Raw genomic sequence first — 24053 nt, 5'->3', positions numbered from 1 at the left:
TTGTTGGGGGAATTTTTTAGTGTTTTTCATGTAATCCCCACCCCCTTTCTATTTTTTTTTTTTTTTTTAAGTATTTTATCTTTATTTATTTATTTATGTATGTATTTATTTATTTATTGGTCACCATGACAATTTATGGTATTTTTTGGGGGCTATTTTTCTATTTGTTTTCTGGTAATTTCGCCATTTTTTCATTCATTTTCATGGGACTTTATTGTAATTTTTACCATTTTTTTGTTTCGTTGTTTTTGGCACTATTTGCTAATTTCTTGCTCATTTTCAGGTCACGTCTTGTTCATTTTCTTATTATTTCTCGTGACATTTCTTGCAGCCCAGCCCCGGGTCGGTACAACCACCATTCCTCAGGATCAGCCGATGCTCAAGGGAACGTCAGCAGTGAGTGTTGAGGAGCAGAGAACATTTTCCATCCCCTCTCCTCACCACTGTTTTCCCACACGGTTCAGGAATTCAACATGGCAACCTTAAAATCCCCTAAAAATTGACTCTTTGACTGTAAAATTGATCCAGTATGTGCGGATTTTGTTCTCGGTATCCTCACCGCCGCTGCCAAAAGCACCGCCACTGAAAGAATGAGAGTCAACAGGAGCTACTGACCGTCGGCGTGATGTTAAATTTGAGAAAAATCAACACGTCATGTTGGAGAAAAACGTATAGATGCTTAAATATAAAACATACAGAACTACAGAAAGAGTTTAGAACAACACGGGAGGTTTTTTTGGATCTAAACTTGGATTTTTTTGGTGATGAACTTCAAGAAATTAAACACCTACAGCTAACATTTTTGCAGGAGGTGGAAAAAAAAAAAAAAAACAATGAAAAAGTTAACACATAAGACCAGAGAGCATATCCAGCCACCAACCAAAACAAATGAATCACCAACAGTGAAAAGTCTGTTGCACTGAGTCGCCACCAGCCACCGCAACAGCTTCAGCGCAGGTGTGTTGGTGGAAAAAAAAAACACACTGAGAATATATATATATAAAAAAATAAAATAAAATAAAACAGAGAAATAAACAGTGTGGTGATGCTGGGCTACAGTTAATACTCCAGCTTACTGAGAGCTGGACAGGAATCTGCCCGACCACACTGGCTGCCCACACACGCCTCCTCCACAGGTGTGTGTCAGTGCACCGCTGCATATGTGTGTGTATGCGTGTGTGTGTGTGTGTGTGGTTTTTATTGAGTGAGTCATTCTCTCCCACGTAGTCGATACCTCCAGCGGCAGTTTGGAGATCCCATCCAGCCCTCGTATACCTGCACCGCTCACATTTCCACTACTGCTTCCACCTCTGGTTCAGATGCGGGCCAACGCTTCCCACAGCCATTCAGCGTTTTCACATTTCCAGCTCCGCAGCAGCACTCGAAGGCAGCGCTTTGCCAACGACGACGGCGCCAACCCGGCATGGCAAATCATTCATTAGGGTGCGACGCTAATCACTTCCATAATTAACTGTACAATATACACCAGCAATACCAACAGAACCTCACAGCAAAGTGACGTTTGCTGTGACTGAAATTTGCGAGTCAGGATGTTGATATGATCATGCAGCTTCATGTGACTAAAGAGTTTCTCTCATGTGTTTTTAAAATCATACACTGCGTTTTTAATACAGATTTTTCGGTGTACTAATATATCAGGCGGCTATCTGCCTTTTTATGAATACTGAATATCAGCATTCAAGTGGATTGTCTCTAGTTCTTTTTTAAATACAAGATTTTTAATATTGTCTGACTGTATCTCTCTCATCGTTTTATTTTGGAATATTGCTTTTGATCATTTATTTATTTCAGAATTTGATTAAGGAGAGATTTACATTAGAAACAGTTTAAGTTTATAATTTTTTTGTGCATAGCAGTTTTCAAATTTTAAGTGATTATCAGTACAAAATATCAGTTACCAGCAGCTAGGATTAAAAAAAAAATATTACAGTATCGATCTTTAAAAACAACACTCATTAGTAGAATCCTTTTCTTTGTTTATTTTTCAAGTATTTTATTGAAAGATTTACACTAGCTCACTAGCTATTTTTTATTTTTTATTTTTTTTTTTTTTTGAATAGCGATTTTCAGGACACAGCTATTGGCAGCTTCAGTTAAGAAAAATATTTGAATGATTATCAGTCTTAAAAAAAAACATATTGTTTGATTCTGATCAGTCACCATACAACTTTACATTTTAGTAAGAAAAATAAAAAAAGCAGGTTGAGGCCTGAGCAGGTGGGGTTTGTTTGGGAGGCGTCCTGCAGCACCTGAGGAGCACCTGTGCTGCAGCCTGCAGCCACCGCCCTGACAGCGCTGGCACCGCTCAGGAGCATCAGGAGCAGCCCAATAAAGCAGAAATGCCGTAAAAACGAAGCGCGTTGAGCTGCGGAAGGGGCCGGGCCGGGCGGGCAGCTGGCAGCGGCCCAGAGAAACGCTCAACTGAAAACCAGCACAACGATAAAAACAGGCTGCTGGCCCACAGCCAGGCCATGGAGGGTGTTGTCTGGCTTCAGGTCGCCTCCTGCAGCAGCTCCTCTGCACCAGCTCACACACAGGTCACACACACACACACACACACACACACACTGCAGTCTGTGGCCAGGCTGGAGCGAGGTGATGGAGCTACAGAGCCTTCAGCCGACACAGTGCACTCTGCGGCGGCCATATTGGAGGTCCTGAGGCCTGGGCGTGGCGGCTGTGAGCGGACGAGTGATGGACTCCACCTCTGTTGAGCGGGCAGGTCCTCAGGGCCGCGCCTCCAAATCTACTGGTGGCTGTTGGCTAGATGATTATATCTGTCCGTTCTGGTGGCTCCAGGACCTTTCCTCTAGCGCCACCAGCTGGCCAACATGTAGTGACAGTGGTAGCGGTGGAGAGAGTTGATAGCTGATAAAGAGTTGGTATTTTCAGACAAAACACATGTTGGCTACAGGATGAAACCTGGAGGATGAAACGTTCTCTCTAGCGCCACCTGCAGGCCCAGAGGGGCATCTGTGTTAGAGACAGCGCTCGTCCAGGCGAGGTTGTGCAACATGCAGCTCGTCCCCATCGACTGCCCTCTGCTGTGTGTTCCCCAGGTGTTGCTGGTCAAACTGCAGACTCTACCCTCTGGATTAGCACACTAGCTAATGTTATCAGCATGTTAGCAGTAGCATGATTAGCTTGCTGGCTAGTTAGCGAGCTAACAGCGTGTTCAGTGTGCACAGAGCCTCTTCTCTCGAGCTGAAGACCAAACAGTTTCCTGAGTCACAGTGAGACGCATTTGGAAACTCATCTGCCTCATCCCACTGTTCACTTTGACTGAGAACGGATCACTCACACACACGCACACACACACACACGCACACACACCACAACAAGATGTTGGAGTGAGCTGCAGCCTGGTGGTTATATATTTAGCTGTTGTGTGCAGCAGACCTCCATGATGGCACCAGATGTGGTTACCGAGAGATTTCTGCAGCAGACACAGCAAAGCCTCTGCGACACGAGCTGAGCTGAGCTGAGCTGAGGAGGAACCGTGTGCCGCCGCAGACCCGCAGGAACGCCGCGAGCGTGCACGAGCGCCGCGAGCGTGCACGAGCCGCCGCGGCCGCCGACTCCCAGGTTCGCTTGGTTTCCTGGCTGCAGGGAACAGAGGCTTTGGAGGCCGCCATGTTTAAACTGTTTTGCATGACAGTGAACTTGGTGAACTGAGCATGTTGGTTCCAGCTGAGGAGAATCTACATTGTTCCCCAGGCAAACCGCCAGCACAACCCCACCTCCACACACACACACACACACACACACACACACACAGACCGCTCTACCTGGTCCAAAGTCCTTACAGTCCAACATAAATTCCTTCCTTCCCTTCATCCATCCTGTCTTTCTAACTGTATATACAGTTTGGAGTTTTCCATCTGTGCCCTTTCTGCTCGTTTTCTTCTTTTGCTGTACCACTAAATCCCTTTTTTCCTCTCTCTCTCTCTCTCTCTCTCACCATCCGCCCAGTCTCTCTCTCTCTCTCTCTTTTCTCACTGCATCCTCATTTTTAACACCACAAAGTCCAATCTGCAAACAACTGATGTCTGTGTTTGAGTTTTTGGAAACTAAACGGTGCCTCTTTTGAAAAAGACTTTTCCTCCAGGATCCACTTTCGGCACAGAAGGTGTGTTAGCCCCAAACTGCGCGGGCCTACGTGTTGTCGGGGCGGGGACACACCTGGTCTTTGTGAAAACACATTTTCATTTCCCAGTTTCGTCTCATTTTTCCTGTGTTTTGTGGTTTACTTTTATGTGACACCTCGGCTGAGTCGACATGCTCGCCGTACACAAAATCGGCACGGGAACAAACGAGCGCTTCCAAACGACGCCGCTGCCCGCAAAGCTTGCTGCAGCCTTTTCGAGCTGGCCGTCTGAATTTGCGCGGCATGGTGGGACTTTTCTATCCGTGCAATGATTTGCACACGCCTCCTGGACAGCGTGAACGCCTCCCAGAGCTCCAGGCTTCACTGGACGTGTGTTTTTCGCCTTCACGCTTTCCCAGGGGGAATCTGTTTGACAGGGCGGGCGGAGGCGGAAACTCAGAAACCCTCTCCAGCCGGAAAGGTCCAAGGAGACAGGAGCTTGGTCGAGGCCAGAGGCTGACCACGCAGATCAACAGACAAACAGTGTTTCAAATAGGGCTGAACGAAAAAAAAATCATATTGTGATTACATTGAGCGATGTTGTAACTGCGATATCATTTGTGAATTCAGTAGGAATCATCATTTTTGCATCAGATTTTTAGTTTTCCCTAAAAAAAAAAAAAAAAAAAAAAAAAAAAAAAGCAAAATGATGATGGTGTGATTTTTGCACAAACAAGTGTCTTTTCTTACATTTGGTGAAATATGATTTTTGCTCAGGACTTCTCTGCAGAGCATTAATGCTTCATTTATAAAACGGGATTTTGACGCATATTTTTTTACCCTGATCAAAAAAAACTGCAGCTCTTGCAATTTGAATCGTGTGATTTCAACGATGTTCTGATCCAGTTTGAAGTCCCTGTTTCCTGTGACGACACTCTCGCTCTCTTTCTCTTCCAACAGGCACGCTTCTTCCACTATGAGTCACACTTTATTCCTTCTTCTTCCCTGATCGTTCTCTCTTTTCTCAACATCCACAAGCCTCTCACCCCTCTCTCTCTCTCTGTCTCTCTTTAAGACAAAAAAAAAAAAGAAAAAAGATAAATGGGCGGAAAAAATTCTGTTTCTGATTGAATATTGCTAATGAAAGTTTTGAAAATATACATGGGCAGACTGAGGAAACAGGAAATTAATTGTTCGAGGACATGAAGCCCGACTGTGTTTAGTAAAGCAGATCCAATGAGGAGAAAAAAATAAAAAACGGAAGATAAATACAGCGAGTTGTGCATGCACGTCGTACTAAAACCTGCTCTGTATTAATCTGAGAGTGGACAAGAAACCTGTCAAAACATGGAGGAAAAATAAGACCGCTAATGACTGGACCGAGGACATTTTTTAGATTAATTTAGCGAGCTTATTTCCAGACTGAAGGATACTTCATCTCTGTCTTCCTCCCTCTCCCTCTGCCTCTCTTCCTCCCCTCCACCTCTCTGTCCTATCTGATGGCTTTAAGAGAAAATTAAAAACACACCACTTTACTGCTGTGTTTGATTAAGCCTGATTAAAGCTGCACCGGCCAATTTCGCACATCGGTGGCCCCGAATGACAGTAAGAGGCAACTGTGTGAAAAAAGTTTTAACTTCAATAGCCAGAAATCCGGTGAGGTGAGGGCAGCGAACGGCACGCGGCGCGCTCATGTTGCTCATGTTTTCTACCCTTACACACACAAAAAAAAAAAAAAAGAGACGAGACGAGAGAGAAAACAGATGTAATGTTGTGAGTCCAGCTTTCCCTGGACGGAGCTGCTCGCTGATTTTTTTTTTTTTTCTTAGGAGACAGTTTGGGATTTTACTCTGAAGTTTGGAATCATCACTTCCTGTGGGCGGGGTCACGACCACACCTGGCTCCTGGCTTTTCCTCCAGGTGAAAAGGTCGACTGGACAGTGGTTCAGGTTTTGGTGGACGTCTGCCTGTTGTCTTTGGATCAGCGAGCAGGAGTTTGCTTTCACTTCTTCCAAATGTACGTCATGATTTTCATGTGGCCTGCATTTATTGATTATATTTATTGTCAATTATCCTAACATTGTTTTTTTTTTTTTAAATGGGAGGTGATCAGAGCCCAAAGTGATGTCACCAAACTAAAAAAAAAATCCAAAGTTTTACTTTTACAAATAAAAGATGTGAGCGGAGAGAAGAGAGACACCTCACAGATCTCAGTGAAGCTGGAGTCAGACAACGTTTAGTGTTTTTACTGGATCAATGACAAACCATTCATCAGTTCCTGATATGACAGTCAGGTTCGCCTGTGACGCGTCACTGGACCTGCATCTCCGTCTCCGTCTCCCCTCCCTCCTCCTGACGCTGGATCTCCGCTGAGGATCTCTGGTGTTCCTCCTCATGGATCTTCTTCCTGTGATCCAGCTCTGACTCATCGCCGCCCACTGGGTTGTTTTTTCTTTTTTTTAAACAAATCTCAGAGATTTAAGAGCAGGTTCCTTTTACATTTCTTCACTCCTCGGGTATTCTGTATTTTGAATACAACTGTTTCTTTTTCCAACATATCAGACTTGGTGGTGATGATGTAAAAAGTCTTCAAATCCTCTCCTGGAGTCAAATCAGCAGCTCCATAATGGACTCTGATGGTTTGCATGTAAAAACGTATAACAGTCAGAGGAACATTTCCATGTCAGTTATCTGTGCAGTTCATGTTGTTCTATATGTGAGTGTGTCTTGTCCCTAAAACATATGTTAACATGCACCGTGCTGCTATTTAAGCTGCAGTCCCTGAGCCAAGTTCCCTTATGTTTATTGTACTTGGCGATTAAGTGACAGAGCTGGCAGACAGGAGACATTCTGCTGGCCGCAGGAACACAAAGTGAAGCGGCGCGTCTCCAATCCCATAAGGCCTCATCCCTCTCTGTTTAAGCATGCTGTGCTGAGGTTTGGCGCAGAGTTCAGGGCCTGCAAATTGTTTTTGTTATTTCCACACACAGGCATTCTCCGGCCAACGGGGCGAATCAATGGAGACGCAAACCAGAGCCCAAAACGCCAAACCCCAAATGGCTTTCACAGCGAAACCTTCATGGACTCGTGTTCTAAACGACAACGCAAATGTTTCTCTCATCTGAATATGTTAAATATGAGCGGCACGATTAGACCATGAATGAAGCAGAGCCTTGTGGATTTAAATGTACAGGAGGATTTACGCTGCTGCATGCCGCCTCCAAGCCAGGAGGGCAGGATATACTGTCTGTGGGGAGGTGTGTTAGCATGGCAACGCTACAAAAAAAAAAAAAAAAGAAAGTTATATTGGAGATCAGTGCGTTTCAGGTGACGTCAACCTCTGATGGCCGTGTTGGTCAAAAGTTGAACCACTGGTGCAGCTGCGTGCACATTCAGCAGCACTGAACACACATGATTCATTTTCATGCTGCAGTGACAGATTTTGCATTGAAATGATGTGAAAATGTTCAACTGTTGTAAACACATCTAACTTGCACAGTAATTAAAACTATGTCGCTGATGACTGCAATGACCAGCAAGCAGCAGTTTCCTGTTGACGCTGACGTCTGTGGCTTTTCTACAGGAGCCTGCCGGCTAGTCAGCGAGCTCGCAGAGGGCTCAGGTGAGCTCAGCTGACTGTCCTCATGCTTTGGAGCAGAGACTCAGGCTCAAGACGAGACAGTTTACTGAGTCAGACCAACTAATCCACCTCATCACACTGTTCACTGTTACTGAGAACATTACTACACACACACACACACACACACACACACACACACACACACACACACACACCACAACAAGATGCTTCTGACATCTCTGCTAACCCTCGTCTGACTCCCCTCACCGACAGAGCATCCAAGAGAAAGAACGTTATGACTGATTGATTGATTGTATGTATGACCATTACAAACAGTGAAATCTCACTCTGTCTTCCACTGACTCTCATTCAAATCCGTGCGTACGGTGAAAAAACAGCATCTCCGGTGACGAGGCCATTTCACAGTTTCATATCGTACAGAGTGGAGCACAGCTGCACTTTGACCCCTGAAGCCGCCTGACGTCCACCTGAGGTGAGCCAGCAGAGACTCATCATCACAGCAGAGGAGAGCATCACTCTGCCGGTCTCACATTATGACATTTTGTATAACACATCTTTGGCTGATTATAAAAACAAAAAGACAGAAAGTGCACGGGTTCCAGTCAGGAGACAGACGTTAAAACATCACAGATAAACACCAGTGAGCTACTAGCATGCTAATTGATTGATCGTGACCGGGTCCTTCATCAATACCCAAACAGAAGCACACGGTGTGAGAGAGGCTGCGTTCACTGTCCGCCTCACTCAGTGGGAAACATGAAGACTGCGGTTGTCGGTTTGGCTTCACATGCATCAAGCAGCATCAGGTACTTACTGCACTTCCTCAGTGGGGGGAGGGGCTTCGCTGGAGGGGGAGGGGCTCTCGAGGCTCCACCTCCTCTCCTCCTCCTCCGATCAGTGTCAGTTCCTCTCGCTTCGTCGTTCGCGCGCTCTCCTTCCTGGATGACCTCCGGCCCAGTGGCACTCTGGGTAATCTCCTGCAGAATCTGAAAGCAGGCAAGAACATCAGTGGCATAACGATGTGTGTGTGTGTGTGTGTGTGTGTGTGTGTGTGTGTAGATATAAACAAGGCAAACAGATGTATATAGCCATAGGTAAAAGGTACACACATTTCAAAACAGCTGGGTCCTTGTTTCCCTCCGTTCAGCCAATCAGAGACTTTAATCCAAAGGTAATCAATAACAAAATCAAATCTGGATTGAACTGAGAGAAAAACAAAAACAGCAGCACAAGACCGCACACACACACACACACACCAACCTCAGCTCGGTGAAGAACTACAGAGAGAGAGAGAGAGAGTTTCTGTGTGTGACAGAAAGTGTGGAGATACAGAGTGGGTATGTGTGTGAAAGTGTGTGTGTGTGTGTGTGTGTGTGTGTGTGTGGGTGAGCGAGAGAGATAAACAAAGACAGTGAGACAGAAGATAGAGTGAGTTTACTGTATGTGTGTGTGCCTGACAGCAGGTGTGTGTGTGTGTGTGTGTGTGTGTGTGCTGACAGAAGGGGCAGAGGCAGCCAGTGAAGGCCTTAAAAACTGCACCACTACAAGTTGGCCCAAAAAGAGGGAGGTGGTTACCGTGGCAACACGTGCCAAAAAAAAAAAAAAAAAAAAAAAAAAGAGGGAGAGAGCAGAATTTGGGAAGGTTGTTTGAATGACACATGCCACCTGGGAAATATGTGTGTGAGTGTGTGAGTGTGTGAGTGTGTGTGTGTGTGTGAGAGTGTGTGTGTGTGAGAGAGAGAGAGAAGAGATCCATTCTGGTGGATGTGCTTCCCAGCAGCGTGCGACGTAAATGACACCAAAACACAGCACAGACTCTCAGCACAGTTTTTTTTTCTTTTCTCTCTCCTTCTTATCTGTTCGTTCGGCGCCGTGAAGAAAAAAAAAAAATCTCATAACGTGAAGAAAACGATGATTTTTATTAACGGCATCTGCGTTTTGGCAAATTCCACAATATTCTGCGATTCTGTCGGTGTTTCCTGCATCGTGGAAATCATAACATGTAACAGTGACACATAGAAACCTGACTATTAACCTGATTAACTGTTGGAAAGTGTGTGTGTGTGTGTGTGTGTGTGTGTGTATGTGTGTGTGTATTAGCTGTGCGTGCTTATGTTTATATTAGTGTGCGACATATTGGACTGTGTATTGTCCTTGCTTGTCTGTGCATGTGCCAGCCTCTGTGTGTGTGTGTGTGTGTGTGTGTGTGTGTATGAGTATGTGTGTGTGTGTGTGTGAGAACCACTTAACCACTAGTTGTCCATTGGGAGAGGGTTGGACTGGGTAGAAGATGGTGACTGGGCAACATGCCATGCTATTATACTGAACAAACACACACACACACACACACACACACACACAACACATACAAATACACACTCGATGTCAATCACAAACATGCTTATATCTGCACGGCCACTATTGACTCGTGTCCACAGGGCAGAAACACACATCTAAAGCTGTGACTGTATTCTACAGAGACACACACACACACACACACACACACACACACACACACACACACACACGTTATTTAAGTGTGAATTCAGACTCCATTAAATCTCGTTCTTCCTGTATGACCTTTGACCTCACAGCAGCGCTCTCACACTACAGTGGGATATTTCCCCTGAGCAGTTCCAGTGCGTTCGGCCTCCACTGCCAGCTGCAGCCAGAGGGCTTTTATTTTGGTACAGCTGGGATGTCACAGCAATCCATACCTGATCAATACCACAACGCTGAAAACGGCACCAGCACAAATGTGTTTTTAAGCACGGTTTCTGTTTGGGGGAGAAAAAAAAACAGAACAGAGCCAGCCAAGGAACTGGTGAATAAGTTATAATATTTGTCAGTAGAGGGCATTCTTTGACTTTCCTGTGTTTTTATTCCTTGCTTTGCCATAGGTTTGCGTGTTCTTGGCCCTCAGCAGCCACCGTAGGAAAGCCCCGATGTGCTGCTTCAGCGTTTTAAATCTTGCAGACGGTATCACTGGATGCAGCATGAACGCTGACAGTTTGTCCAGCCGTAGTTAGAAAACAATAATTCAGTGTACCATATGAACTAATGATTTATGGCTGCTGGCACAGTGTGGAGCTAGCTAAACTGAATACTGACAGTTAGGGTGAAAAAATACATCGAAAATACTTATACTTAATACTAGTTTACTATATTTTCTGTTATGGGAAAAGATTTGGGTGGTGTTTTTTTTTTTTTTTTCCTAGTTGGCAGTTGCGAGGTCCAGCCAATAAACAAGAGTAAAATAATATATCATAATATATACCGTATTTCCCCAATTAATCGCCCGGCCGCAAATAGCCGCCTGGTTCTTATAAACGCCTGGGGTCTGCACCCATTTTGTGTATTAAACGCCCACCCGAATAACCGCCGAGGCGATTATTTGCATCATAATGAGGTAAACCCAAAATAAGGCTATTCACCTTATTTTTGCAGAAGTAAACAGTTAGCCGCACAATAACAGTGCGGCACCTCCGTTTTCTGTCAAAATAAGAGCGCTAGCTAACGTTAGAAAAAAGGGTGCACCGTAATCTTAAATCGACCGACTGTAAATATGTTGGACAGTAACTGTCATCACAATAATGGCCTGGTGCAGGTCTGTGCAAAAATAAATAAAGGCCTGCAGCGAATAGCCACCTGGTTCTTTTAAACGCCCGGGGTCCAAGTTGATTTTGTGTATTAAACGCCCGGGCGATTAATTGGTGAAATACGGTATGTTTAGTAGTTTGTATGATGTTGTTTGTGTTGTGCTGTTTGTAACTTGGCCAGTTGTGTTGGATATTAATTGTTTGTACTACTGTATTGTTTTTAATATCTTCCTTCCTACTGCAGAGGTGATTAGCTACAGCCGCTGTTGAATAAACTAATAAACTAAACTAAACTAATCCTGGGCTGAGCTGTGCCCGACTCACAATGTCCAGAGTCGGCCTTTCAATACAGCTGATCGACTGTTTGTTATTCATGACTCATCACATTTTAATCTGTTGAATTGATCTGTCAGAGCGGTTAAAAAAACCCCAAAACAAATCAGACAGAATCTGCAGACAGGAACTTAGGTCTTCAGTCAAAAATATTGTGGTATTTGATTTTGCTCATTTCACCCGGCGCTACGGGATGTCAACAGAATGGATAATTAGGGACCAAAGTCAATACCACAGTTTTGAAAATGATACCAGCTCTAGTGTTTTTATTATCCGTATTATTGACACAACTTGATACGGCGCTCTGTCACTCAGCGCTGTTATTGCAGCGTGTTTGTGTTCGGCTCAAACACTTCAGGTCGCAGTGACGCCTCCACGACTGAACATCACAATGAGAAGGGCAGAATCAGAGCGGTGGACTTTGCAGCTTCACTCATTTTAATACGAGCATTTTGTCGCTCAGACCTCTTATTCTAACGAAGCCTCAAGTTTTAAAAGAAAGGAAAGTGTGTTGTTGTTTTTTGCCATGGTATCCAATCAGGAGGTGGCGAGGCCTGGTTGATTTCACAAACCTCTGCTCTTGTGTCATCACGGCTGTGCAGCGTAAAAAAAAAAAAACACAGTCGATGGAACCGTCGCTCTCCATATACAAACATTTCCCGTTGGGCTGAGAGGGGGCGGGACGGGACATGACGGGACATTCATCAGCTGTGATGAATGTTTACCGGACAAAAACCTTCTAAACATTATGAACCTCCCCTTTAAGAGGGAATCACCACCCAGTGTGTGTGTGTGTGTGTGTGTGTGAGAAGGGGGAGTTAGGGCCATGTAAGAGGCTTGGTGAGTGGATGAGATCATCGGTGTACAGTAGGACAACAGAGAGATGGATGGGGAGAGAGAGAGAGAGACAGAGAGAGAGAGAGAGAGAGAGAGAGAGAGAGAGAGAGAGAGAGAGAGAGAGGAAGAGAGTGAGGAAGAGAGAGAGAGAACAAACAGCAGGTCTTTTCCTGAGTCTGGATCCCCCTCAGGAGTGACCTCACCCTCCATCCATCATCAACCTGATACAAGCCAGCACTGCTCTGTGTGTGTGTGTGTGTGTGTTTGTGTGTGTGTGTGTGTGTGTGTGTGTGTGTGTGTGCAGAGGTCATGGCAGCTACAGTAGGGTTACAGGAAAAACAGTCAGGCAGACACAGCCACTGACTCCAAAGCATTCAGTCCGGTGTATTTCCTGGACGTCGGGGTTCAAATTAAAGCTGCGATGTCGAGCTTTAATCATTAAAATGGTTTAAAAAAAAATCAACAATGAAGCTAAATGAGTCAAACTGGGCAGAAATTCAATTAAGCGACACCACACGGGAGAGAGAGCGAGCTCTGCGGTGCCAAAGCTGCTCGGCGTAGCACAACCTCCAGTTGTTACTACACCGCCGCTTTCATTATTAATTCATTATTGATTTCTGATGATTAGCTGCGGAAATGATTCCTTCCACAAAGAAAAATAGTTCTGTCTGCAATGTGGCCTTGTTCTTCTCCCTCTGTACGGCGTCCGGAGCCAGATTTGTGTCTGGTCGATGAAGAAAAATTTACCAGACCCTTTGGATATTTTACCAGATGCTTTTTTTTTTTTTTTTTTTTTTTTTTTTTTTTTTTAATTTTAAATCAGAGTTCAGGTCAGGGGAGGTTTGTTTTGTTTCCTACAAACTGTGGGCCTGTAAAAGATTAAGGGCTTTAAATAAACCTGAACACAATACAAAAGTGAAAGTATTTTTTAAAAATATTTCATCATCATCATCATCATCACTGTATTTATTTAAAGCCTCAGGAAATACATTGAGGGAGAACCCTCCTTTCCTGTGGTGCTGTGGTTACATACAAAACAGACAGCTAAAATCAAACAGCAAAAAAACAAAAAAACACATGGCTATATCAGTTAATAACAAGGTCAAATTAGCAATACTAAAAAGTGAAAGTGTAGTAAGTGACAGTGCTTTAAACTTTAAACTTTAGGTTTCCGCTCTAGCAGGGCTGTCACGGTACGGTCTGCCGTGCATTCCCCTGTGGTTTGGTGGGAAACCGTGGAACCCAACAGAACCTAAATGAACCTCCTAGAACCAACGACCGCCTGGGGGTTGCTGGTCTTGGTCCCGTGTCACTATGACTTTCCGTTCTGGGGATAAAAATTCTGACACAGAAAAAAAAACAAAACGTGGTGATGATGGTAATGAGCTGAGCCGTGGCAGGCATCACCTGACCGCCGTGGTGTGTCAGTGTGGTCGTCGTGGCAACCCCTCGCTCTCGCAGGAGGTTTGACTGGAGAAGAACGCTGACCGCAGACCGTCCAATCAGAGCAGCTTAGCAAACCACCACAAACTGAGGTCCCTGTGTGAACTTTAAGGCTGTACCCGGCTCAGTCACGTGGTCAGCTGTGCGACTTTTAACGCCGAGGCTGGTCGAGCTCATGTTCTAACTAAATCAAAAGTAATTTTATATTTCATCCCTGCTGCTGTGAGCTTGTTGAAGCGCTCCTGATATCATACTTTATCAGCTGCTACAGTTCAACGGATCAAATGTGACCCGAATCAAAGATAACCGCGGCGGAGGGATACACAATAAAATGCAGCTGGAGCGCCAAACCACGAGGTCGCTGACTCCAGCTTCACTGAGATCACTAACATGCTAATGTCCGCCTTTTCTTCATTTTTATCATTACAAAATCAATACTTTGAGTTTTTTTCTGGCTGCGGGTCAGACCGAGGGAGACCTCACTTTGGGCTCCGATCACTTCCCATCAGACTTTGGCTTTATTGTTGACATAAAATGATTATTTGAATAATAACAATCATCAACCAGTCAATTTGCAGCCCTCAGTTTAACACTGCTGTTTATTGTCTCCAAGTGGTAGTGTGTCGTTTGATGAAATATTAGTGTTGTGATAACATGACACACAATTCTTTCAAGTCCACAATACCAGATGACTGTTACTTTAAGATAAAAAGAGGTGCAAAACATTTTAGCGGATATTATTTAAACACTGCATCACACTTGACATTATTCAACGAGATGAGCATCACTTGGTAAAACACGATTCAACATGTGATTTTGCATGGGGAAGCTTAATCATAACACATAAACTAGTATAGAATACGTTTTCTATGGTGATACTGACTTCAGCCTTATCGCCCTGCTCAGTTCCCAAGTCTTGTGTCTATATGCAGAGTGTGACATGTATAGTGTGTGTGTGTTGCAGGTCTTGCAGCGGTGTTGCATCACATGCGAGGTGCAGCTGCTCCTGTATCGGCTCTGTATGTGCTGAATTAATGCTGAGATTAATTCCTGCGCCTGGCCATTAAAGGGCCCGTGACGACGACGACGGTGCAGGACCAGGCCTCCATCTATTTTCCCGTCCATACCTCTGCGCCGACGACTCACTTAAAATATATTTAGGCTGCGGCGCTCATCTGGATGTTTTGCATATCTTAATTAGTGCTTACAAAACATGCAAATGAGCCGGTAGGCCCTAATTAATTAGCTTTGTGGGGCTTTTTTTTTCTTAAGTGGTGATGGTGAGGTGGGAGAGGAGGTCTGCCTGCCTGCCTGCCTGTCTGTCTGCACACTTTTTGTTGTTGTTTTTTTTTTCTCTCTCTCTTTCCAACCTTATTTAACCCATCAGCTTGATTACTGTAATAAGAAATTCTGGTTTACACTGATAGTCTGGAAGGAAGCAGAACGGCTCTTAAGCTGCAGAACTGCTGATATGGACGAAACTAATAACGGCGCAGCGTTATTAAGCGTGATGAACCTTTGTAATTTTAAAATAGTATTCCCTAATTTGTTTTATTCTCACACTGTGTGAGATTTTAAAGAGAGTCCGCTTTTTATAGTTTGTTTTTACATACCGAGGGTCGTAATAACTAGTCATATCTTCATTTCGCCGCATGTTCATTCTATCCACACAGAAGAAAACACTAATACCGAGTCACCGCCCGGCCCTGGAAGAAGGTACATAAAAATATATTAAATAAATAACATGCTAAATTGAGTTAAATAACTCGGGTGACATGTTTAGACTTCAAAGCAGGATGGAGACTCGAGGTGAAGAAAATTGTAACGCGCTGACAACTGGTGTTACACGCCACATGACTGACGACTTTTTTATTTTCTCATATTTTAATGACAAAACCCATCACTTACACTTCCTAACATACATCACCTAAATGCTTTAGTTTATTTATTTGACATATCGCTTCAAAACAGACTATGTGTGGATATGCTTGACTGTACAAAAGTTTAAACATATTTATTAAATATAAACACGAGAAAGTTCAAGGTAGGGTTAGACCGATTCATCTGTTTTCCAGTATCTGCCTTCTTTATGTTGGATAATGGTGACTTTCTGTCTGATTTTTTTTTTTTTTTTTTTTTTTGCATCTCTTTCATCTTATTTTGAATCTATAACAATTATTTTTATTCATTTTGTGTATTCTAACATTTCATTAAAGGCAAATTTACAGCTGTCTTATTTATTTTGGGGGGAATAGCAAATTTTAAATGTGAACATATTTAATGTTGACACAAATCAACAGCTCAGTTAAAAAATCTCCACCTTCTAAAAAAAAAAAAAGGCCCTGTTTGCATTATTTGTACAAAAAAATGCAAAAATGAAATGAGGGGAATTTTGCTCAGAAGGTCAAATAAAAACATTTCAAAATAAAAGCCCGCCCACAACCTCATTGGTTTCAGATGGGTAAAACCCCACCAGACTGCAGCTTCCTGCTGTCCTTTCTTCTTTTTCCACCCATGTACAGTTTCAGAAGTTTCATCAGCCCTGTCGCCCTTCAACTCCACCGGTCCCATCGGTGCATTCGTCATTACAAATGCATGCCGCTTTGAACTTTACTTTAAATTCTGGCGGAGATCCTGAGGTTCCCAAAGATCCCTAACATATGCTGCTGAATTCCAGGGAAGTGTGTCTAAAATAGTGCACAGGACATGTAGACCTTCTCTGTTTGATGTGATTCTACAACCATAAAACAACAACATCTTGGCTTTGAATATTTCACTCAGTATCAGTGTGGTGGAGCTGCAACCATATGGGAATAAAATGTTTTTGTTTTTTGTTTTTTTTCTGACTTTAACACTACTTAAGGGTAAATTTAAGGGAAAATCAAGATTTTAAGAGTGTCCTAAAGTCAGATTTGGCAGATACTCTGTCAAAACAATTACGAATAACTGGTTTCATTGATTTTTTTATTATTATTATTATTATTTATTATTATTTATTATTTTTTTTTTTTAGGCTTTTTAATATTATTTTTCCGTTAAAACTGTGGAGACCAAAATCATGATGTGGGATCGGACACAATTTTGGTGCTGCAGTTCCTGCTGACACAATGCAGAGGGTACAGGGAGCATAAAAAAAAAACCAGACAGGTCCACATTAATCATAAATATAGCCCTAATACAGTTGTATCTTATTACTTTTTATATCCTGTGTGTGTCTTTCAGCGTGTGTGTGTGTGTAAGTGTGACTTTGCCAGGTCAGTCTTGCTCTCTGTTTTTATTACTTTTTATTTGTCCCGTTGTCTCTTTCCTCCGTCCCGTTATTAGCCGGGCTGAGCGCTGGTCATCCCGTCATATTGAATCTTCACCAGTGGCTCCAGCACCAGTCGCTTACTGGTGTCCAACACGCCGCATCACTAATGAGCCTGTGCAGCACACTGTTACATCCCAATGTCAGATAAGTACAGATTTAATACTAAGATATTGCAGGATTAATACACATGTATTCAGAAATCATTCGTCAGATTTTTTAATCTTTCGTGTTCAGGTGGAAGCCATAACCTGGGGTCGTCCTAAAAAATAAAAATGCACAGATGTTTTTCCATGGCTGCAAGCTCAGATTTACCATGCATGTTCTCAGATACTGAGTTTCTGCTAGTAGTTTTCCGTCTCTCTGTCATAATCTCCACAAGATTTGAAAAAACAATCTCTGGCATTTTGTAGAATAAGAGTTGTGCCCTGTCTGTTTCACTTTGATTTTGCTCTGTATGTTGACTTGGTACATTGTTTTGTGCTGCTGCTCTTTAACTTTTATGGCTTGTTTTGATGCTATTTGGCATTTATCTCAGTGGCACTACCTGTTTGAAAAAGGTTAATTTACAAACTGAATGACTGATGACGCTCAAGTCAAACAAATCCTGCTGCCTTTTTACAGATTAGTGGCTGTGTGAAGACAAACTGCTCACACTTGTACCAGGGTTCCCACCGGCCTTGAAAACCTTAAAAATGAAAAGAAAATAAAATGTTTGGAAATTAATAGATGGCCTTGAGACAAGTTGATTTTATTATTAAAATTTAGTGCAAAGATTCAATGCGTGTGACTCACGGCTCTGGATCATCGCTTCCGGTCTTGAGGGCAAACCAGTTTTGAAATGAGTCTGATTCTGACTCATGTCATGTTTTTACACCAAAACATGACCATTCAGAGTGCTGGGTTTTCACCAGGATCCTTAAGTATCTCTGATAAATCATGGAATTGGATTTAAATATGAGGAGTGGGAGCCCTGTTTCTACATTTTAGAGGCACTGAAATGAATTATAACTCGAGTTTTGTGGAAACGGACGCATGGTGTTTTGGGAAATGCTTATGAGAATCAATTTTGTGTCAATGTATTAATCGACTAATTATTTCAACATTACGGGTGTGGAGCTCTGTTAACGCTCCCTGCATGAATAATGGTTTAAAATAAAGGATTAAAATAAAGAAACAGCTCCTGGGACAAGGCCTCATTAACCTTTAGTGCAGCTGGAGACGGAATCTGTTTCGCTCAGGGTTTCTAACACCGAGTTAAAGTCTGCATCTCTGCGAGTTCAGTGGATTTTGCAGCCGGATGTGCTGTGAGTCGTTTTTTTGGTTTAATAAAGCCGACAAAATGCAGATCATACTACTAACCCTGTTCTCAACTAAGCTAAGGGTGGACAATAAGGTGCCCAAAAAAAAAAAAAAAAATCATAATCCTGCACACTTTGTCAAAACAGCAGATTTCTGACCATGAGACCACGTGAGGCGGTCTGTGCTGGGAAACCCTCGGAGTCGTCAACACGCCTCGGTGCCAACGCCGCTGACACAAATTCCTCTATGGTTATTGTTCTTAAGGGACTAAAGCAGCCGTGGCAGCGCTCGGAAACTCCGGCTTAAGTTTCCTAATGAGCCAACAAACAGGCTCTAATAGGGCTGTGAATGCGTAAACAGCCTCACGCCCCGGATCAGGCTGCCTGTTGCAACATGGCACTGCCCAGGCCTGTTACCAACCAATTAGGAGCAGCGTGGCAAGACTGAGGCAGAGGAGGGAGGGAGGGAGAGAGAGAGAGAGAGGGGGGGCGAGCGTGAGGGAGGGAGAGACTCATCACTAATCACCGCACATGCTCATTTTGGCCTTTGGTGAAGGGGGTGTGGTACTGGTGTGTGTGTGCGGAGAGGGAAAAAAAAAGGGGGACGACTCCTCCTCCTCCTTCTCCTCCCCCTCCTCCTCCTCCCCTGTCCTTAGGGGACCACACATTGTTTGTACTGTATTTTTGCACCACATGACTTGCACATTTTTTCTTTCCCTTTGCCCCCCTTCTCTCTCTCTCTCTCTCTCTCTGTCTCTCTCTCTCTCGCTCTCTCTCTCTCCTCCGTCTTTTTCGGCAGAGCGGCGTTCGCTCTTGCCAGGCAGGAAAGGCAAAACAGCTGTGGCCGTGCCGAGCAGTTCCCCATTAACCGAGGAATTATGCAAGCAGGAAATTCAAATAAGATGCAGATGAATGGATTAGCCTGGCTCCAGCCAAACACCACCACCACCACCCCAACCCTAACCCGTCACACAAAAAAAAAGAATAAGAAAGAAGGAAAGAAAGAAAGAGAGAATAAGTGGGAAAGACAGAAAGCTGGCATGACTTCCCACATTGCGGGCTGGGTGAGGCAGCAGATCGCCACTCCACATTTTAAAGACTTTCTTTACGAGATTAAATCACCTCACATTTGTAGAAAACAATAAAAATGTGTGCCCTGCTGTGACAACGTGCTCGCTGGCACTAAAGTAGGTGGTTCTGTTTGGATTATGAGTCAGTTATGGGGTGAAGCATTTCAACAATCAATAAATCATCATCAATGCATTTTGAGAAATTAATGTGACTGTCAATAACCAGACTGTCAGGAATGAGCCTGCCAGCCTCCACAGTTTGTCAGCAGCTGGGATTATCTGCTGTGTTGCTTTACGGCACAAAACAGGAAGAGGGCACTGTTTTCCTGGAGCAAACAGAGAGTTTCTGGAAAAAACACTTCCAGCATGTTATCCCAGGAAGCAACAGGGCTGATGGGACAGGTAGTCTTAATGTGGAGAGACTGATAGGTTTACAGTCAGGACACCAAGGTGTAAGTATTGATTTGATATTGATACCCTAACGTATTAAAAGGCTTCACACTGAACCTTTAATTGGTCTGTTTTTGAGGGCACAATCAGCGCTTTGATTCTGAAACACTGACTGATGAATGTCCAGCAGCAAAATAATCCAAAAACAGTGTTTGCTCTTCCATATTCATACTCAACTCTGGAGGCATTCAGCTGACACTCACTGAGTGAGCTGCTAAGTGTGTCAGTGTCTTGCTCAAAGGCACTCTGGTGATATGTGTCAGCCATTACAGGAATCAAACCTGTGACCTTTTTGGTCTCCGCGGGCCGAATATCCCAAAAATTCATTAGACACTTTCCCTGCTCCATCAGTCAAGTGGAGTTTGGGACGTAATGGGGCTCCAGAGTGGCTGCTAAAGTGGACACATTCAGCAGCGTCCAGCCAGCAGCAGCTGGTCACGTCCCTCTCGTTTCCACATTACACTTTTGGGCGTTTTGCTGACACTCTCCTCCACAGCGGCGTGGGGGTGCGGTGTCGTGCTCAAGGGCACTTCGACTTGACATGCTGCTGCAGCGGCAGGCATTGAACCTGCGACCTTTAAATGGCTGCGTGGTTAATCCAAACAGCAGGCCACCTTACACTGCCTCAGAAAAAAGATGTGTTCTCTGGATGTAGATGGTTATGTTACGTCTTCCTTTTCTCCACAGCTATTTCTGGGAAAAGAAAATAATCTACATGAAAATTATGCTCAGAGGTGCTTTCTTATTCCTCACTATTTTTAGTTTGAAAATGTACCTTTAATTTCTCATTGCTTGTATGTCCTTTTATATTGACTTTGGATATAATATCAGTGCACTTTGAAGTAAAATGAAAATTTAAAAGAAAAAGAGAGGCAAGGTATGTCAGCAGCAATTAGACAAACAGATCTGTTGTTCCAGAAGAAAGATGATTTCACTGGACTTTAGATGCACATTTGGACAGAAACATTATTCAAACCTCTGGCACACACTGTTACACACACACACACACACACACACACACACACAGGCATGCACAAACACACACACACACACACACACACACACACGAGGCAGAAAAAATACGAGTGAGAGCCAATATTATCTTTGTTATATCTATTTCCAGGCCACTGTGGCTCTGACCTTTGACCTCCTTACTACCAACCACCTGTAATACGGTCACGTTTTCAATTTCAGCTCATTCTGCTGTTGCACATGCTGTGTAAATGTAGATCTAAGTATAAATATGGATATTTAAAACTACCTCCAGATGAAATAGCAGACTAACTGTGTATGTATCCCTGCCTCTCCCCTGTAGGAAGAAGCGGCTTCTATTAATAGCGATATAAAAAGTAGGCCTATAGCCTTACATTTGGCCTGATTTTGATACCGCACCGCACTGGGTGACTGGGAGCAACAAAATAACCATATTTCCCGGCTCATATCCTTTAACGTCGCTTTTTTATGGCTGCAATAATACAGCTAAACTAATGCCTGCGCGACAGTTTTAATATGTCTGTGCAGAGATTAGTTAGGACTAATGTGGAGCAGCGTCCTGTGCTGCAGAATAATTATCCTTACAATGTTGTCGGCACACCGAGCAAGGCTCAAGACGCTGCTGTCGGTTGGGATCAGTGTGATCACACACACACACACACACACACACACACACAGAAAGAGAAAGAGAAACACACATACACACACCGTACTTTAACAGCATGGGTGCATTCTGATAGGCCGGCGAGCAGTGGGGAGTGAAAAATAAAAAACAGCCAATGAGGACGGAGGAGCGGTGGTCAGCCTACAGCCGCTAGCCAATCTGGAGGCGGCTCCAGCTCCCTGGGGCGGGGCGCTGGGGCTCTGCCTTACTTGTTTTGTGTTTTGGCCCACAGTGAGAGCCACATTCCTGCCGTTCCCTGCTCCATTCCTGGGCTGGTGGCTGGGTTCAATAGGTGAGGCAGGGAACTGTGGGAACTGAAGGGGGGCGGGGGGAGGAGGGGGGGCGGCGGCAGCGATGGCACGAATGTTTCAAAAACCTCAGGAATTAAAAAAAAAAAAAAAAAAATGTAAAAAGAAAAAAAAAAAAAAGCAAGAGAGAAAGCAGAAATGAGTGCTGGAGCCGAGGACACGACTCCAAAACCAAAAACGCATTTTTATTTCTGCACAGCCGTTTGACTCGCTCACGTTCCTGTCCAGAGCCACTTCCAACAAGTGCAACACGATAAGCTGCTATTCCTAGATCACCAGCATTACAAGCTGCTCAAAGTAAAGGCAGGTAGCGACTCATAATGTAATATCTGCCGGGTAATGCAAGAACTTCAGTCAAAGATGCAACAAAACCTGACACAGTACTTCTAAAATTACTGCATTAGCTTGAAAAGCTCCTTATAATAGCTCAATTTATTACATTAGAGACTAATCCTGTTATTACATTTTGACAAGTTATTACATCATCATTAGGGATTTTAGGAAAGTGATTCCAGTGCTGCAATAATCTTCATTCCCTATATTACCTACATTACAAGTCACCAATGGCAAGGAGGTCAAAGGTCAAGGCCACGGCGCCCGGACAATACTTTGGTAATCCTAGAGTCATCGTGTAAGAGAGAAGTGCTTGGAAATAAGAAACGCAAGAGCTGAGGAAGGAGAGAAGCAGGAGGTTTTTATTTTTACTTCAAGACAGGAGCACACTGGAGCGAGTCGGGGAGGAAGAAACCGGAGACGGCCAGTGACTGACGGGAAGAGGGGCGGACGAGAGGCGCAGGACTTGTTGAGGAGATGAGTTTCCAGCCGGGGACGGAAGACGGACGGAGGCTGGACGAGCAAAGTCATTCCAGCTCCGGTCGGACGGGAGGAAGAGGAGCCGAGGATGAAGTGGGTTTCAGAAACTCGCCAGCCGACGGAGAGTGTTTGTTTTTTTGTGCTTCTTATGCTGCGGCAGCTCGCTGGGAATTTGTTATAGTTTGAGATTTGCTGAGTGGGCACACATTCACGCCGCAGCTGCCCAGTACAGCCACAGTCTGGGCTGAAATCGCATGTTGGCGGCTCACAATAGCAGCGAAAAGGTAACGGTTTCACCTGTGAAGACTTGGATATGCAGAAGTAAAGTAATTTCATGTCAGTAAACGGCACACAGCACGCCAGGCTCACCAACACAGCCCTCTAAGAACGGAGCTTTACCAGACACTTTGTGCTCCGCTCTCTACTTGGGCTTCGGCTCCTCCTGTCTTGAAAACAGTCATTTATTGACCCCGACACTCACTGACAAATCAATGCACAGGTAATATTATGTGCACAGCAGTTCCATTTAATTTGGATTGCAGAAGATTTCCTGCCTGACACCAGATATTTACAGCTCTTTTTCGACACTAGGAACCTAACGAGGCGAGCCGCACTGTGAAACCTACTCCCAGATTTCAGGAATCGCTTCGGCTTAGGCTGCGACAGGGCTCCAAGATAAAGTTCCCAGAGCCTAATTTCAGCCCTGTTTGGGGAGGGACACTAAAACCTGGGCCTGCAGCTCATCTGGATTGGTCAACCACATCACAACACAGCCATTAACACAACTAGAGCCACACAATGAACTGCGGAAATTAATGGAAAATGAAAGTTGGACAAACCAAGAGGTGCATTCCCTTCATCAGCAGGTTCACAGTTTGTTCTTCCTCTGGTAGAAACTGAAACAAGACCATGTCCTTGAACTTCACTGGTTCTGGAAAGTCCCTGGTTATGGATAGTTCCAGGTTACCCTTGGTAGTCAAAAAAAGGCTTTTATTTGGGCAAACAGAGCAAACCTACAGAGTCCAAAAGAGTGAGGAGGGGACGTCTGTCTCTGCTGCAGCCACGTTTCTATTTGGGGGGACAATATGGCTGTATTTTTATATAAATATCTTGATTGCCACAATAGAGACTGCTTTTATCGTTCACTTTACTGGTGCAAATGTGCAGATTCAAACCAGCTTGCTCATCAAAACTAACCACTGCCTCCATTTATAAAAACTCCCAGT

The 24053-nt window shown here is 44.1% G+C and overlaps 1 protein-coding gene across 1 annotated transcript in view; it reads right to left on the bottom strand.

The window, feature by feature from the left end:
• LOC115367508 (zinc fingers and homeoboxes protein 2-like) overlaps nucleotides 1-24053 on the bottom strand; it is a 112225-nt gene that overhangs the window by 77933 nt on the left and 10239 nt on the right. Inside the window, exon 2 of the mRNA XM_030063294.1 lies at nucleotides 8524-8695. The gene's annotated coding sequence lies outside the window, so the exon portion shown is untranslated. The remainder of the gene's footprint in view (nucleotides 1-8523; nucleotides 8696-24053) is intronic.

This window comes from Myripristis murdjan, chromosome 11 (assembly GCF_902150065.1).
Source record: "Myripristis murdjan chromosome 11, fMyrMur1.1, whole genome shotgun sequence".
In the NCBI taxonomy this organism is placed as follows: domain Eukaryota; kingdom Metazoa; phylum Chordata; class Actinopteri; order Holocentriformes; family Holocentridae; genus Myripristis; species Myripristis murdjan.
The sequence above is the reverse complement of the archived record's forward strand: the minus strand, read 5'-3'. Positions and strand labels throughout refer to the sequence as shown.